The sequence below is a fragment of the Rhinolophus hipposideros genome, assembly GCF_964194185.1.
Source record: "Rhinolophus hipposideros genome assembly, chromosome: 13".
NCBI classification, from domain to species: domain Eukaryota; kingdom Metazoa; phylum Chordata; class Mammalia; order Chiroptera; family Rhinolophidae; genus Rhinolophus; species Rhinolophus hipposideros.
In genome coordinates, this window is record NC_138059.1 from 39,998,294 (window position 1) to 40,010,912 (window position 12,619).

General features: G+C 38.9%; 1 pseudogene across 1 annotated transcript; it reads left to right on the top strand.

The window, feature by feature from the left end:
• The first annotated feature begins 7,406 nt into the window (after positions 1 to 7,406).
• Positions 7,407 to 7,790, top strand: LOC308506548 (small ubiquitin-related modifier 2-like; annotated as a pseudogene). Its single transcript has one exon. The product of its transcript is annotated as a small ubiquitin-related modifier 2-like (transcript).
• Positions 7,791 to 12,619: the final 4,829 nt, after the last annotated feature.

The window sequence follows — 12,619 nt, forward strand, 5'->3', positions numbered from 1 at the left end:
TACTTCTCACTGCATGTGCAGGTGTCACAGGGCATTCTTTGCTATAGTTGTGAGAATTGGAGCTGGGAAACTCGTGCAAGAAAATGCTGATACTCAGATTCTGTTACAGCTATGAGTCCTTTGTCTCCAGAAGACCCAGGAGACTGGCGTCTTCTACCAGCATCCATAGAACTGTGGCAGGTTTTCTTATGCAAATAGCATACAATTTCAGACTTCTCACAGTTCTCAAACACTTTTTCTATGGAGTTATTATGAGACTGGCATATATATAAGTGCTATGAGTATATAAGTGCTTCATTGATATATTATCTTATAAAACACTGGGACTTTAAATGTTTGATAGTGGAACCCTGGATATTGATTCCCCACCTCACCTCATAAGTTGTAAATGGCCTTTGCTTGTGAAGAATGGTAGGCATTGCAGAGTTGTTTATAGCAGTAGATTGTGTCCCTGAAAAATGAATGTCAAACAGTGCATCTGGGTATTGTCTTGATAAATTACATGACTCAGTGATCACTGATCCACATTTGTAATATGATTTTATAAAACAAGTGTGCTAACACTAATGGAGATGGATGCACTGTAGTTCTCATACAGTAGAGGCCAATAGTGTTCTTGGAAAAAATGAAAATAAGAAATGTAATTATAAGTTTACTATTATAAGATTTCACATAAAGAAAGAATGTTAGGTAGATAGGTTGCTAAAATAAGTATTGATTTCTGTGTTTTTAGACTCTGAAATAGCACTCACACCCACCAGGTGTAGCTTATGTTCTGTCCATATGCTGTAGCACGTGATATTTTGGCATATGCAGTTTTGGTCTGGAATTTCCTATCTATGACTTCATTTTCTTGGTGGCAGCCTCCATCTGAGGATTCATAACAGAAAAAAAAATATGCTGACATTATCAGTGAAGATTTTAGCGTCACTCATAAGAAGAAGATTATCTTAGATAAGAAATTCACATCTTGTTTACAGAAAAAAGCATTAGGAGATTTTTTAAAGGTTTTTTGTTTTTGAAACAAAGCAGCTATATCGTTTTGTCACGTAAACTGCCAAGATAAAAGGAGGAATTTAGTAAGCTTCAGTGTGCAAGACTTGTTCAAAAAATCCCTTTCTAAATTAACATATGAATTTCCAGAGTTCTGTGTGTCTGTTCCAATTTGGAGTCCAAGTTTTTACTTGTTAAAAAAATGCAATTATGGCCTGGCAACTGCATGTGATTACAGCTATCCTTTTAATTTCATTTCTTAAAAAATGGTAGAAATCTGAAGAAACACTAACATGGTTTATGATCACTTTTTGAGAATAGAGTTTATAGTCTCTATTTGCTAAATGTTCTTAATATTCTATTATTTTGTATCTTAGTCATCCATTGTCAGAATCAAAGTGGTGGCAGGAAGGTAAAGCCAAGTAAGAAAACCAGACTATTTAGATTTCGAAAAGGACTTTTTCTCTTAATGTATTTGATGGGTTGGGGAAAAGGAAAATGATGAGGTTAGTACTCATCATTTGAAGTCAGCTTGAAGTCATAAACTTATAGCATATGCAAGTAGAGATGTGAACCCAGAGGTCATATGTCATATACTCTAAAGATTAAAGTTTGTGTGTGAATAAAACTACGCAAAGGAGACTGTGAGGAATGACATAAGTAAAGTGCTGAGAGTCAAATCTTGGTAAAGATCAATATTTAAGTGACTGTTGGATAGAGACAAATAAACTCAAAAAGAATCAGTTATTCATGAGGAAAATCTTAAAGGTTAAGGCAAAAAAGAAAAAAGAAGGGAATGGTCAATAAAGAACAAATACTGCAGGACGTCATAGGAATGGCGGCAGCGGGGCACATTTTCTGAGTTCTCCTCCGGATCTTATTACAAACGGGACATATAACCCATCAAACAACTCTTTGCTCATCATGCAGAACAGCTAAGAGACTCCTAAGAGACTTGTGGAAGGATTTACTTGAAGTTGCGCAAATGGAGCGAGCAGAGAAAGAAGGAAGGGAGCGGAGTGGAAACGCACGGTCTCGTGGTGGAATCAGGCCGCCGGCGGCTGCGGCAGCGGTGGTAAACCGCAGCTCTAAAGACACAGGGAGATATAGAACACTGAGGAGTCCTTTGCTGATCACACAGAACAGCGGGGAGACTCGTGGAGGAATTACCTGAAGGTGCGTGCTGATTGGAGCAGGGGAAGAGGCAGGACAGCAAAGTGGAAGCGCGCTCCCACCCCCCCCACCCGCCACGACAGAGCCGAGGCTGGCCAGCAACTGCCGCAGTGGCGCCCAGGAAGGAGCACAGACTCGTGGAAGGTTTGCTTTGGGGTGCGCTAGTTGGGCGAGCGGTGGAGAAGAGAGGAGGGCAAGATGAAACGGGCCACGCTCTCCCCACCCCCCACGGTAGAACCGCGGACCTGCAGCGTGCCCACAGCAGCAGCGGCAGGCAGCACCCAGGGCTCTAGAGTCCCATGGGAGCCCAGGGTGCAGCAGAGAGCACAGGGTCCAAGAGGCGGGCTCTTTCCCTGCATCCCACAGCTGATCGCTCCCGCTCGGGCGGGAAGCTCGTGGGCCCTAGGTCAGACAAAGAATTCAGATGCCACACCTGTGCCCCTCACCCCACTTTTCGAATCCTCTTCCCGCCCTTCCAGAGACTTAAACTGACCCCTGAACTGAGGAGTAGTGTCAGATTACAGAGGGGCGTCTGTGCTCAGGCGCTGGGAAGATTAGCAGCCAGCTCTGACCTTTGGAAGAGGCTGGGAGGAGGGGATTTTCGCTGGACGAGGAGAGAGGAGACTCCCACACCCCAAGCCACCACCTTTTCGGGCCTACGGGAGGAGTATGACGTGGTTGCCCTGGGAGAGAGAAGACCCCGCCATCCCCAGCCCTACCCTCTCTGGCTGGCCTGGGGCAGGGCAAGGGCAACCACGGAAACACTCCCTGAGTTCAGCAGTAAGCGACAGATGCAGCTCCTGGGTTTCAGCAGCTTAGAGATCTCCCGCCCACCCCCTCCCACACACCCACGGAAAAAGGGCCCTAAGACTCAGGAGTACTGGGCACAGGGCTGGTGGAGCTACTCTCAGCGTGCATTTGTGCAGGAAAGGACAGAAATTGCACGGTCTCTCTGAAAACTGTCATCCAGACCCCTCAGCCCCTCGCATTTAAATCTACACTCCCAAATTCACTCTGGGCACCAGGTGACCAGCGCTGCCTGCGCAATAGGCAGGGAACTCTATGGCACAGTGGAGGACAACCTGGAGATTACTTGGTGGGCTTAAGCCAAGACTGGTGCTGTTTTCTGTTTTGCTTTGCTTGGTGTTTTTTTTTCTTTTTTCTGCTTGTTGTGATTTGCTTTGTTCTGTCGTTATTTCTCCTATATCTTTGCCTATGTTGAGTGGGGATTGTCGGTTGTATTTTACATGTGAATGTACTTGATTTGTTTTCTTTGTTGTTGCTGTTGTACTTGGTAACTTGATTTGTGCTGAAACTGCCCTAACAGGGCCCAGCTTAAGAGGCACTAGATTCAAAGTATCCAGAAGCTAACTCTGGACCAAACCAGAGTACTACTGGGTTTGACCTACAAGTCACACATCCAGAGGGAATTCACTGAAGGCACAAGAGCCCATAGAGGCCAAACCTCAATTTAGTGGCCAACCCTCACCCAGCAGAACACCCTGTGGTGGGCAGAGCCAAGTTTCACAACTAGACGGCCTAGGAGTTAAACCCATCTACTCACAAGCAAAAAGCAATTAAAGTTCTTCTTGAACAGGACAATATACAAAACACACGAGCCACCTGTGGAGCACATGCAGAGGAAAAGAACGAAGTAGTCCAAGTCAAATATAAAGGACACATAATACATAAGATAACCCAGCAAAAACTAAGAGCTCTAGGGGATCTTCCTAATACATCAAAGCAAACACAGAGAGTCAATCAGAATGGGGAGACAAAGAAACATGTCCCAAATAAAAGAGCAGAAGAAACCTCCACAACTGGAACCAAATGAAGCAGAGGTAACCAACCTGTCAGAGACAGAGTTCAGAACACTGGTGATAAGAATGTTTAAGGAGCTTAGAGAAGACATAAAGAAGGATATAGAAATCATAAAGAACAACCAGTTAGAACTAAAAAAGGATGTAGAAATCTTAACGAACAACCAGCTAGAACTAAAGAACACAATTACCGAAATTAAAAACTCACTTGAAGGAATGACCAGCAGGTTAGATGAAGCAGAGGATCGAATCAGCGACTTAGAAGACAAGTTAGCAGAGATCACTCAAACTGAACTACAGAAAGGCAAAAGAATAAAAAACAATGAAGATGGGTTAAGAGACCTCTGGGATAACATCAAGCGCAACAACATGCGCATCATAGGAATACTAGAAAACGAAGAGAGGAAGCAAGGGATTGAGAACATATTTGAGGTAATAATGTCCAAAAACTTCCCTAACCTGATGAAGAAACCAACATACAAGCCCAGGAAGTGCAGAGAGTTCCTAAGGCAATATACATGTTCAACGCAATTCCTATCAAACTACCAACGACTTTTTTCACAGAAATAGAACATATAATCCTAAAATTTATATGGGACCATAAAAGACCCCGGATAGCCTCAGCAATCTTGAGAAATAAGAACAAAGTGGGAGGTATAACGATACCTGACTTCAAACTATACTACAAGGCTACAGTAATCAAAACAGCATGGTACTGGCATAAAAACAGACACATAGATCAATGGAACAGAATAGAGAGTCCAGAAGTAAATCCATGCCTATATGGCCATTTAATCTACGACAATGGAAGCAAGAATGTACGACGGGGTAAAGACAGTCTGTTCAGTAAGTGCTGTTGGGAAACCTGGACAGACACATGCAAGAAAATGAAGCTGGACCACCTCCTCACACCATATACAAAAATAAATTCAAAATGGCTTAAACACTTAAATGTAAGATCTGAAACCATAAAATACCTAGAAGAAAATATAGGAAGAAACTTCATGGACATTACCAGGAGTAAGATTTTCACTGATATATCCCCTCGCACAAGGGAAGTAAAAGAAAAAATAAACATGTGGGATTACATCAAACTAAAAAGTTTTTTCACAGCAAAGGAAACCATCAACAAAACAAAAAGGGATCCTACTGAATGGGAAAAGATATTTGCCAATGATATATCTGATAAGGGATTAATATCACAAATCTATAAAAAACTTACTCAACTCAACTCCAAAAAAAAAAAAACAACCCAATTAAAAAATGGGCAAAGAACTTGAGGAGACATTTTTCTAAAAAGGACATACAGAAGGCAAGAAGACATATAAAGAAATGCTTAACCTCACTAACCATCAGAGAAATGCAAATAAAAACCACAATGAGATACCACCTCACTCCAGTCAAAATGGCTATCATCAATAAATCAACAAACCACAAATGCTGGCGTGGATGTGGAGAAAAGGGAACGCTAGTGCACTGTTGGTGGGATTGCAGATTAGTGCAGCCACTATGGAAAACAGTATGGAGGTATCTCAGGAATCTGAAAATGGAACTAACCTATGATCCAGTAATTCCACTCCTAGGCATCTACCCGGAGAATTCCAAAACTCCAATTCAAAAATCTGTATGCAGTCCTATGTTTATTGCAGCACTTTACACAATAGCCAAGATATGGAAACAAACGAAATGCCCATCGGTAGATGACTGGATTAAGAAGCTGTGGTACATTTATACAATGGTGTATTAGGCAGCCATAAAGAAGAAAGAAATCTTACATTTGCAACAACATGGATGGATCTAGAGAACATTATGTTAAGTGAAATAAGTCAGAAAGAGAAAAAGTACCGTATGATCTCACTTATCTGTGGAATCTAAAGAAAAGAATATGTGAATGAACTAATCAGAAACAGTTTTGGGGACACAAAGAAAAAACCGAGAGTTGTTAGATGGGCGGGGCGGGGGGTTGGGAATAAGGGGAAAGGTGGAAGGATTTGGAAGCAGCTGGTAACCACAAGATGGCCTCAGGGTTTTTTGAAAATTAATTTGGGGAACGTATTCAATAATGTTGTAAAGATTTTGTTGGGTATCCGATGGACATGCGTCCTATTTGGGAGACCACCTCAGGGATACTGTGGATGCCTGATCATGGCATTGTACACCAGAAGCTAAACATTAATGAATGCCAACTATAATTTTATATATATATAATGTGATGGCTCTGTGTGAGGTCGGAGGGATAGTGGATGGGGGGAGGGGGGTTCACAGTGTGAGGGATATAAATGATGAACGTCTAAATATTACCTTGTCTTGTACACCTGAAACTAATAAATTAAAAAAAAAGAAAAATAAAAAAAGAAAAAAATACAAATAGAATTACCATATAACCCAGCAATCCCTCTCCTGGGTATCTACCCAAAAATCTGCAAACATTTATCCATAAAGACATGTGTGCTCTAATGTTCATTCCAGCTTTATGTATGGTGGCCAAGACATGAAAACAACCAAAATGCCCTTCGATAGAAGAATGGATAAAGATGTTGTGGTATATATACACAATGGAATAGTTTTTGGCGGTAAGAAATGATGAAATAGTACCAATTTTGACAACATGGATGGATCTTGAGATTATAATGCTAAGCAAAATAAGTCAGACAGAAAATGTAGAGAACCATATGATTTCACTGATGTGTAATATATAAAACTTAAAACAACAAATGAACAAGACAAGCAAATGAAGGAACAAAAACTCATAGACATAGACAATAGTTTAGGGGTTACCAGAAAGTAAGGGGGAAGGGGGGCTCTAAAATAGAATAAATGGGATATAATATATGGTGATGGAAAAAGAGCTGACTCTGGGTGGTGAACACACAATATGAGATACAGATAATGTATTACAGAATTGTACACCTGAAATCTATGTAATTTTACTAACAATTGTCACCCCAATAAACTTGAATCAAAAAAAAAGAACCTAATTTTTCTTCAATTAAGTTGCAATGTTTTGTGTGTGTGTGTGTGTGTGTGTGTGTGTGTGTGTGTGTGTGTGTGTTTGCAGGGGTTGTAAATTAAGAGTTCAAGGAGAATTAAGTGTTTAAGAATGTTACAATGATGGAAACAACAGTGTGTTGTGAACTGTGCTCTGGCCAGTTTGGGGATTTTACTACAACAATACAATAACAGAACATGGCTGTGGGTAGATGAGATGCAGGATTATTCTGTAAACTTTCTTGGAAGAACATGGAGGTCAAACAAGGAAATAAAAGGAGAAAGACAAGGGCTGAAGGTTGGACTGAGGTTATGGAATGAAGCTCTTTAAAAATAGTGATTGAAGGTTCCTGGTGGTGCTTGTGGGCTGGTTAGCTGAGGGCTTGGTACCCCTTTTGTGAAGTGGCAGTTGAGGAGACTCCAGCGCTCACCATGGCTGACAAAAAGCCCAGGGAAGGAGTTAAGGCTCAGAAAAATGATAATATTAATGGTGAAGGGGCAGGTGATGGGGCAGGATGGTTCTGTGGTGCAGTATATAATTAAGAGGCATACACCTCTTAGTAAACTAATGAAAGCCTATTGTGAATGACAGCATTTGTCAATGAGGCAGATCAGATTCCAATTTGACTAGCAGCCAATCAATAAAACAGATAAACCTTCACAGTTGTAAATGGAGAATGAAGATACAAGTGATGTATTCCACAGCAGACAGGTGTCTACTTAAAAGGGAACCTACTACTTTACTCCAAAACTGTTCCTCCAGCCCAAGAAGACATTTCAATTAGAAAACTGCAATTTGGTTCCACCAAATCCTGACTACTGCAGTATTCTTTCATTTTCCCCTTCCCCATTTCTTTATTGTACATAAAGTCAGTGATGTATGTGCACAAGCATTTGCATTTTGTTTATTAAATAGCCAATGGCATGTCTTGATCCGCATTAGATGGAGATGGAATGGGGAAGAAAACTGGTTCTGTGAAAATATCCCCTTTGTCCATTAGTGGCATGCTCATTCAGCTCTTCCTATCTTTGTATTCCAGTAAGTTATACTGCTCTCACTGTTTAATAAGAAAAAAGAACAACATAAAAGTTCTCGCATACCTTGTTTGATTAGAGAATTTTAACGTTTTTCATTTATCACTGTAAAACCAAGGGCAGTTTTATAACTTTTTTTGTAAATGGCTGTCACATGTCTTTAAGTAGGGAAAAATTACTCTAAAAGAAATGAATCTTAGTTTTCCTTCAAGTCAAGCATCTTGTTGTTTAAATAAACTTGTATTTTTGTCGTTGCTGTTATTTTTTTTTAAATAGTGTTTGAAGATTGTAGTCTGTATCACAATGAAATTCCAAGGTCATAGGTATGTTTGGGAAGATCATCCTCAGAGCCCAAAGTAAAATTTGTCAGTAGCCTTGAGCACTAAAAAATTTTCAAATAAAGAGGACTCTGGAGACAACAGATTATAGAGGTGGCACAGGTATAGTTTGAAATAGTGGGGGTGGAGTTATAGGAAATGGGTGGCCCTGACAAATGTATGCGAGATACAAGTCGGGGGGGGGGCTCGAATTTGTGATAGGTCAGAGGTGAATGGAGAACCAATTTTAGACTCATTTCTCAAAAAGTTTAGAACATAGTGGCATGGGTCCTGTGAGAGATGGCTGCTCATGGTTCATGACTAAAATGGACAAAAAGGGACTACTGGGTCCTATGTGAGATTTCCTTAGGAGAAACTCATCCAAAAAGCTCTGTTATCCTTGCTCATTTATACCATAACGTCTGTGATAATGTAAGTGTTTGAATTTTAAGAAAATATGAAAAATGATGAAGAAATGTTTGGTTCTCTTGAAAAGAATGTTCAATAGAAGGGGGAGTCAATTCCTCAAACTGTAGTATAACTACTGAATTAAAGAAAACAAGGATGAATCTAAAGTGGCAAAACTGGCATGGGGTTAATTTTTTTCCCCTTAGTCCGTCAGTGACATAGAGGTAGGCAAGGTTATGATGGATTGTTAACAGAATTTCAGTGGGAAGAGTCCAACCTTTCTTTCAATTTAAAATTTCCCTTTCAAATATCCCCAACAAACTGAGTGAACATTTCAAGTAAAATAGGGTTTATTACTAGACATCTTTGAGTGAACATCTCTGAGAGATGGTGCAAACGTTTCCGGTTATAGGAAGATAACAACCTTTAAGGCCACTCATCCAGTTTCAAATTCTAAATTCCTTCCCACACAGTGTCATACAATCCTACCAACACCCCCAATTATTTTTCCAAAAATGTCTTCCTTATATAGAGATTTTACTCAGTGGTCCTATTTTAATCCTCTGAAATTACACTTTTAAAAATTAAAGGGCCTCTATCTTATCTTACATATATCTTTCTGCCATGTTTTAAATCATCTAGATTCACTTCCATGTTTTTAAATACCTTGATATTGGGTATCAGGATCTAGAACTGGATATAGTTTTCCAAATATGAGCTGGTGGTGTTTAGCAGAGCCATTGCACATGTTGATCCAAACACAATGATATCACCAACAGTTTCTTCTAGCAACGGGGTCACAGGACTCTCCAATATAAGTTTTTGACTTTATAATTTATATTTTCACACGAAGAGCTATAAAGTAAAGACTACCTTCTACAATGGATTATTTTGAAAACATAAATGTAGTTTAAAATTTTATCTTGCTGGCTTAAGCCTGTCATCCTATCTTGTTGAGAGCTTCCCAAATCTTGATAGTGCCGAACAATAATACATTTGCCTTCTTCCCAGCATTGTGTCATCTGTAAAAAGATTTTACCCTAGTTCTTGATATAGTCATTGAGTAAAATAGAACCAAGGAAAAGATATAGAAAAATACTAACAAAGATATTTCTACTTGCCAACAATCTTATGCATTGGCATTTTATAGGACAATTTTCCAAAGAGTTTCAAACCCACCTACTTCATTACTATCCAGTCCATAGCTCTCCATTGTATACACAATAATATTATGAGAGATTGTCACATGTCTTGATGAAATCAATGTGAATTTTATGGCCTAATATTTTTAAAACATTCTGCATACTCTCAAAATAATGTTGAAACTCCTTAACATGGTTTTCAGATCTGACTTTTGCCTGTTTTTCTACCTTTTTCTCTTAATTTTTCACTTCCACTTTGAATTCAGTGTTCCAGTCTTCCTGAACTACTTGCAGCTCCCTAATCCATCATGCTCTCTATCTTCTTGAAGTCTTTCACCTTGTATTTTCATCAATGTGGCATGTTCTTGGTCTCTAACCCAAGCTCTTTTGGCCTTGCTTATTTCTTTTTGTCCTTCTGAGCATAAGATGCCAATCTCTTAGACTATTTTCCCTCATCTAAGAGCTTCCTTTCATCTTCTCCATTACACCCATGTTTAACCCCATTAAGACTGACCTTGTTTTCTTTTCTATCTCTCCATGTAGACTGAAATAACTATGTCTTATTGGGCATTTTATCCCCAAGACCTATGTGATATCCAGTGCATAGTAGAAACTCAATAATTTTTTTGAATCAATTCTGATATGTATTTAAATGAGCTTTCCATGTGATATTCTCTCTATTTACTCTCCTTCTAATACACCATGTTTCCCTGAAAATACGACCTAACCAGACAATGAGCTCTAATGCATCTTTTGGAGCAAAAATTAATATAAGACCAGGTATTATATTATATTACATTACATTACATTATATTACCTTATATTATAAGACCCAGTGTGATATTATAGTAAAATAAGACCGGGTATATAATATAATAATATAATATAATACAATACCAGGTCTTATATTAATTTTTGCTCCAAAAATGCATTAGAGCTGATTGTCCAGCTAGGTCTTATTTTTGGGGAAACACAGTAATAACCATATAAGTAGTTTGTACTGAATTATTTTGGGCGACTTCATTCTGGCCTTTGATGATCACCTCTCTCCTTACAAAGTGCATACAAATTACCTAGCAAAAAACACACTTTAGAATGTTGCTGGGTATGAAAGTCAAACTCATCTCACTTTAGATTACAAAACCCCCTTTTTGAAATCTGAGGCATTTGCTTAGCTCTGATCATCTGGCAATTTTCCCATTCCCTCTGACTCCTCCCCCTGCCCCCCCCCCCTCAGGACACTAGCAGCTGTGATAACAGCTGCAAATTATTTTAATTGTCTTAGATGTAATGCATCTGGACTTGAATACATTTTAAAGCTCCTAGACATTCTCTTACTATCTCTCCTACCAAGATTTGTGTTCCCTCTATTGCAACCTAAATATGATTCTCTTCATGGAGGAAAACTGGAGGCAAACCAGAAGAGAATTTTTCTGCTTTCTTTCTTTTATCATCTTCATCAAGCAATTAATCTATCCCTTTCTTTATCTTATTATTAAAAGCATAGTTTTAACAACAACATTCTTAGTTTGGTCTCATCTAAAATGAGATCTTGAAGATTTCATCAGCCAGATTGGTCAGGGAGAAGGAATATAAGTGGATAGACAGGAAACAGCAATCTTACATGTGTATGCAAGACCTGCTTGGTTGCAGACACTGCAATAGATGGAGGTCTTGCTACAAAGTATGATTTATTCTGTTCTTAAAAAAATTCTTGGTCAAGTAGAGCATGTTAAAGACCATAGTGTTATATTTCAGTTAGCTGTTTGAAAGCTTTGGTGGAAAAAAAAAGGTGCTGATAATTATTTTGTATGATTTAATTTTATATCCATCCATCCATCCATCCATCCATCTATCTTTTAAGTCATAGTTCTCAACCATAGTTGTATGTTAGAATCACTCAGGGATTCTAGACACAATACCAATAAATTATGTGGATTTGTAACTATTTTGAAATTTTAAAACACAATAATACAACACAATCATGATCTCAGAGGGCTAAGGTCTAGGGGGAAGCATCTAGTAAAAGCTCCCTTGAAGTGTCCATATTCAGAGAGTTAAAAATCACGGTCTTAAGTGGGGTTCATCCCCGGGGCACAAGGATGGTTCAACATTCGCAAATCCATCAATGTGATACATCACATAAACAAAATAAAGGACAAAAATCATATGATTCTATCAATTGATGCAGAAAAAGCATTTGATAAGATACAACATCCATTTATGATTAAAACACTTACTAAAATTGGTATAGAAGGAAAATACCTCAACACAATAAAGGCCATATACGACAAGCCCTCAGCTAATCTCATAATTAATGGTGAAAAGCTGAAGCCCTTTGCTCTACGTTCAGGAACACGACAAGGTTGTCCCCTATCACCTCTGCTTTTCAACATAGTGTTGGAAGTCCTCGCCAGAGCTATCAGGCAAGAGAAAGAAATAAAAGGCATCCAAATTGGGAATGAAGAAGTTAAATTGTCACTCTTTGCAGATGACATGATGCTACATATAGAAAACCCTAAAGACTCCACCAAAAAGCTATTAGAAACAATCAATGAATACAGTAAAGTTGCTGGCTACAAAATCAACGTACAAAAGTCCATTGCTTTCCTATAAACCAACAATGAAATCTCAGAAAAAGAGATAGAAAAAACAATTCCTTTTGCAATTGCAGCAAAAAGAATAAAATACCTAGGAATAAACTTAACCAAGGATGTGAAGGACCTATATGCTGAAAACTATA